The sequence below is a fragment of the Arachis ipaensis genome, chromosome B1 (assembly GCF_059453495.1).
Source record: "Arachis ipaensis isolate K30076 ecotype BB chromosome B1, ASM5945349v1, whole genome shotgun sequence".
Classification (NCBI taxonomy): domain Eukaryota; kingdom Viridiplantae; phylum Streptophyta; class Magnoliopsida; order Fabales; family Fabaceae; genus Arachis; species Arachis ipaensis.
In genome coordinates, this window is record NC_142436.1 from 98931192 (window position 1) to 98937322 (window position 6131).

General features: G+C 38.0%; 1 non-coding gene across 1 annotated transcript; it reads right to left on the reverse strand.

Moving 5' to 3' along the window:
* Positions 1–5413: 5413 nt before the first annotated feature.
* On the reverse strand, positions 5414–5517 carry LOC148577619 (small nucleolar RNA R71). Its single transcript, XR_015903231.1, has one exon. It is a non-coding gene; the product is annotated as a small nucleolar RNA R71 (small nucleolar RNA).
* Between the last annotated feature and the right edge of the window lie 614 nt (positions 5518–6131).

Here is a 6131-nt window from a genome sequence, read left to right on the forward strand (position 1 = left end):
CGCGCTTCCAATTGCGTTGGAAAGTAGACATCCAGGGCTTTCCAGCAATACATAATAGTTCATACTTTGCTTAAGGATAGACAACGTAAACTGGCGTTCAACGCCAGTTCCATGTTGCAGTCTGGCATCCAGCGCCAGAAACAGGTTACAAGTTGGAGTTCAACGCCAGAATCAGGTTACAACCTGGCGTTGAATGCCCAAATCAGCCCAGGCACGTGAGAAGCATTAGTCTCAGCCCCAGCACACACCAAGTGGGCCCCAAAAGTTGATTTCTGCACTATCTATCATAGTTTACTCATTTTCTGTAAACCTAGGTTACTAGTTTAGTATTTAAACAACTTTTAGAAATTTATTTTGTATCTCATGACATTTTAGATCTGAAATTTGTACCTTTTAACGGCATGAGTCTCTAAACTCGATTGTTGGGGGTGAGGAGCTCTGCTATGTTTCGATGAATTAATGCAACTATTTCTGTTTTCCATTCAAACATGCGTGTTCCTATCTAAGATATTCATTCGCGCTTAATTATAGAGAAGGTGATGATCCGTGACACTCATCACCTTCCTCAATCCATGAACGTGTGTCTGACAACCACCTCCGTTCTACATCAGATTGAATGAGTATCTCTTAGATTCCTTAATCAGAATCTTTGTGGTATAAGCTAGATTGATGGCGGCATCCATGAGAATCCAGAATGTCTAAACCTTGTCTGTGGTATTCCGAGTAGGATTCTGGGATTGGATGGCTGTGACGAGCTTCAAACTCGCGAGTGTTGGGCGTAGTGACAGAGGCAAAAGGATCAATGGATCCTATTCCAGCATGAGTGGGAACCGACAGATGATTAGCCGTGTAGTGACAGTGCACGTGGACCCTTTTCACTGAGAGGATGGATGGTAGCCATTGACAACGGTGATCCACCAACACACAGCTCGCCATGGAAGGAACTTTGCACTTTTGCATGCATGAGGGAAGAGGAATACAAGTGAAAAGCTTAAATTCAGAAGACAAAGCATCTCCAAAACCCCAACATATTCTCCATTACTGCATAATAAGTATTTATTTCATAATCTCGTATTTTTCGTAATTCAATTTGATAAGTGAATTGTTTTCCTGACTAAGAGTTACAAGATAACCATAGATTGCTTCAAGCCAACAATCTCCGTGGGATTCGACCCTTACTCACGTAAGGTATTACTTGGACGACCCAGTGCACTTGCTGGTTAGTTGTGCGGAATTACATAGTGTGAAGTAATTTTCGTGCACCAAGTTTTTGGCGCTGTTTCCGGGGATTATTCGAGTTTGGACAACTAACGGTTCATTTTGTTGCTTAGATTAGGAAAAATTTTTCTTTTTGGTTTAGAGTCTTCTATTATTGTTTTTGGTTGAAATTTTCTTTTTCTAAATCCTTATTTTCTCTTTTCTTTTAATTTTTCAAAAATTTTATAAACTGATAATTGAGTTCTTCTGTTTGAGTTTAGTTTCATATTTTAAGTTTGGTGTCAATTGCATGTTTTTATTTTCTTTTTAAAACAAAAAAAGTTTTATTCTTAGTTATAAAATCTTTCTTTTCAAAAATAATTTTTCTTTGATTAAATCTTGTGCCAAACTTTAAGTTTGGTGTTTTCTTGTTAATCTTTTGATAATTTTCGAAAATTTTATTTTGGTTTTCTAAAAATTTTATGTTTGGTGTGCTACCTTCATGTTCTTGTTGTTCTTGTGATTCTTCAAAGTGTTCTTGAGTCTTTCTTGTGTTTTGATCTTAAAATTTTTAAGTTTGGTGTTCCTTGGTGTTTTCCCTCCAAAATTTTCGAAAACAAGGAGCTTTAGATTTAAAAATTTTAAGTTCTGTGTCATTTGTGTGTTTCTCTTTCATCATAAAATTCAAAAATAAAAAAAAAAATATCTTTTCTTCATTCCACTCATAATTTTCGAAAAATTAGCATTAAAGTAGTCATCAAATTTAAAAATCATATCTTTTTCAAATCATATCTTTTCCAATCAAATCCTTTCAATCTTACCTTTTTCAAAACTTCCTAACCATATTTTTTTTCTCTTTCTCTCTCTCCATTTTTCGAAAATCTTCACCCATTTTTATTTATTTTATTTTAATTTATTTTACTTTCAAAATAAATAAATAAACAAAAATATTTTTTCTCTATTTTACATCATCTCCCCTTCTCCATCATGGATCTAAGTGGAAATGAATAGTTCAGAAGGACTCTGGGGTCATATGCTAACCCCACCACTGCTTCATATGGGAGTAGTATCAGTATACCCTCCATTGGAGTCAGTAGCTTTGAGTTGAATCCTCAGCTCATTATCATGGTGCAGCAAAGTTGCCAGTATTCCAGTCTTCCACAGGAAGAACCTACAGAGTTTCTGGCACAGTTTTTACAAATTGCTGATACAGTACTGATGCCAAGGCATCTTAGGCTAGTTTCACTAGCATTTTTCTGTTAGTTTTAGTTGTTTTATGCATTTTCTTGAGCTTAAAGTAACCAAGAATGGTTAAATGAATAACAAAGCAATGAACCATCCAAACAGTATGATTTTGATGCAAATTCCATGAGTTTTTAGTTATATTACTTGAATGCTATGAATGGAAGATTTCTCATGAAATTTTGCAAGACTTTGATGCAGTTGTTTGGATGATTTCAGGGAAGAAGAGGCTAGGCAAGGAAGCAACAAAATCAATACAGGAAGCTTGAATATCACATGTGGAGTTTAAGTTCCAGTTTAAGCTTAAACTGGAACTCAAACTACCAAGCCATATAATGCTGGGAACTATCAGTGGCGTTTAAGCTCCAGTTTAAGCTTAAACTGGAGCTTAAACGCCAAAATCATGAAAGCAGAGGAAAAGCTGAAAGTGGCGTTTAACCTCCAGTTTAACCTTAAACTGGAAGTTAAACGCCAGAAATGAGAAATGCACCAGGGAGCCATTTCCACGTTTAAGCTCCAGTTTAAGCTTAAACTGGAGCTTAAACGTGTTCGACCATTCTCCTCCAGGGTTGCTTTCTTCATTTCCACGTTTAAGCTTCAGTTTAACCTTAAACTGAAGCTTAAACGTGTTCGACAATCCACACTCCAGACTTGCCTTCTTCCATTTCCACGTTTAAGCTTCAGTTTAACCTTAAACTGAAGCTTAAACGTGTTCGACAACTCCACACTCCAGACTTGCCTTCTTCCATTTCCACGTTTAAGCTTCAGTTTAACCTTAAACTGAAGCTTAAACGTGCTTGAATTATACCACCTCCAGGAGTGTCCAACGTTTAAGTTGCAGTTTAAGCTTAAACTGCAACTTAAACGCCACTAATTGAAAAGGTTTCTGGGCCAAAGATATTGCAGTTTAAGTTAGCATTTGAGTACAAACATTAACTTAAACGTACTCTGGTATGAAACCCAATTGAATATCATGGTTTATGGGATTGGGCCTGAAGAATTCATGAGTCTGGAATTTCAAATTGTTGAGTCATGTGTCATTACTTGATTATCACTAAGTTGGCTCAATGAATGTTACAGAATTGGATCAGCAGCCTCATCAGGATTATGGATCATAAACCCAAAGCAAAAGGAAATCAGGGAAAGGCCTCAAAGCCCAAGAAACACAACAGAAGCTCAATTTAGAAAGTGTATAAATAGGATAGAATTTAAGTTGGTTGGTACTCGGGGGGGAATTTTGGGGGATCACTTTTTCTAGTTTTCATACTTTTTGTAATTGAATTCAGAGCTATGACTCACCAAACCCACTTTCATTGGGTTAGGGAGCTCTATTGTAATTCAATGAATCAATAATAGTTTTTATCTTCTTCTTCAATCTTTTCTCTTGAATTTTGTTAGAAAGCTTCTCGATCTAATTCCATTGGTTAGTTGTCTTGGGAAAGAAACTATCCATAATTGGAATCCTTCGGAACCTTGGGAAAGGAATGGAGGATTCATGCTAGAGAAGCTTTCTCACAGCGAATTGGATTGGGGTTTGGATGGATATTGTGACATGTAATCCTACCAAATTGTGGTTCATGAAACTGTGTGGTATAATCAGTGATCGAGCATCATCTCTTCTTATGAACATTTAAACCAAGGGATTGGGAATTTGTTTGTTTTTAGAGAGAATTGGTGAGCCAAGGGATTGGGATCCAATCATATAAGATTGCCAAGCAAAATTCAATGAATGCATTGGTTGAGGAAGGGATAAAAAAAAATGTTTGATTCGGAGATCTCAATATCTCCTGAAACCCAATGAATTCCCCATTTCTGATCTATCACTTCTCTTTACATTCTGCAATTAAATTCATGCAATCACCCCGATCCCTCTTTAATTTCAGCAATTTAGCTTCTCGCTCTTTAATTCATGCAATTTTACATTCCGCAATTCTCATCTAAATCTTGATTCCGCTCAACTAGAACACACTTCTAATCCGAATTGCTCACTCAACCAATCCTTGTGGGATTCGACCTCACTCTATTGTGAGTTTTTACTTGACGATAACCGGTGCACTTGCCGGAAGGAATTTTTGCCGATCGTGCAATTTCTTAAAATCGTAGCATCAAGTTTATGGCGCCGTTGCCGGGGATTGGTTTTCGATTGACAATTCTCAAATTGGAAGTTAACTAGATTGAGCATTTTTCTTGCTTTGTTAATTCAGTTCAAGTTACTTGTTGAATTTTAATTTCTGCACTCTGTTACATGCTTTCTTTCTTTATGCCTTTAAATTCAAGCAACTAACTCACTGACTCACTAACTATTTGAATTAATTCCTCAACTGTTCTAACCATACTCTTCCATTAACCAAGAGTATTTCACTTGTTTGTTGCCTGTGCTGTGTTTTTGTATGACAGGTAGGAGAGGAGAGACATCAACTCCTCATTATACCGAACCAGAGAGGACCCTTCATAAACTTAGAAGGGAAGTAAGAGGGAAGAGAGTACTGGGAGAAGAAGAATCTGAAGGAGAATCTGAGGACAATTTTGAGGAAGCTCTAGATCTCAACATGGATAGAGAAGTTCACAACCATGAGAGAGCTGATGGAAACAATGCCATTCCCGAGAGGAGGGTTCTTGGTTCATACATAAACCCAACCTCTGGGAATTATGGTAGCAGCATTCAGAAACCACCCATTCAGGCCAACAATTTTGAACTCAAACCACAGCTAATATCACTTGTGGAGGATCATTGTTCATTTGGTGGGAGTGCTAATGAAGATCCAAACCAACATCTCACAAAATTCCTGAGAATTTGCGACACTGTGAAGTCCAATGGAGTCCAGGAAGATACCTATAAACTACTCTTGTTCCCATTTTCACTTAGGGACAAGGCAGCTAAGTGGCTGGAATCATTCCCAAGGGGGAGCCTAACAACTTGGGATGAGGTGGAAAGCAAGTTTCTGGCACGTTTCTACCCCCACAAAAGGTCAATAGGCTTCGATCTGAGGTTCAGACTTTTAGACAACAAGATGGTGAAACTCTCTACGAGGCATGGGAGAGGTTCAAGGATTTGACAAGGAAATGCCCACCAGACATGTTCCATGACTGGGTGCAATTGCATATTTTCTATGATGGACTTTCTTATGAATCAAGGAAGGCTGTAGACCATTCATCAGGAGGTTCATTGAACAGGAAAAAGACTGTGGAAGAAGCCATTGAAGTGATTGAGACAGTGGCTTAGAATGAGTACTACTATGCTTCAGAGAGACACCACACTAAGGGAGTCATGGAGCTGAACCATGTTGATACAATTTTAGCCCAAAACAAGGTGTTTGCCAAGCAACTAGCAGAGCTCACCAGGAAATTAGAAACAAAGCAAGTGGCTGCAATACACACACAAGATCAAGAGGAAGTAAGCACTGAAGGAGGTGATTGGGAAGAGGCCAATTATGTAGGAAATCAACAAAGGCAACCATATGATCCACATTCCAACACTTACAACCCAGGCTGGAAAAACCACCCAAACTTTGGGTGGAGAAACCAGCAAAACCAACATAACAAGTCCACATACCAAAACTCCAACCAAAGATCATACCAAGCCACACAAAACACTTACTCCCAACCATCATATCATGGCCAAAATAATCAACCTACCCAACCTAATCCGAACCAACAATTTCAAGATCAATTAAACAGGATAGAAGGAATGC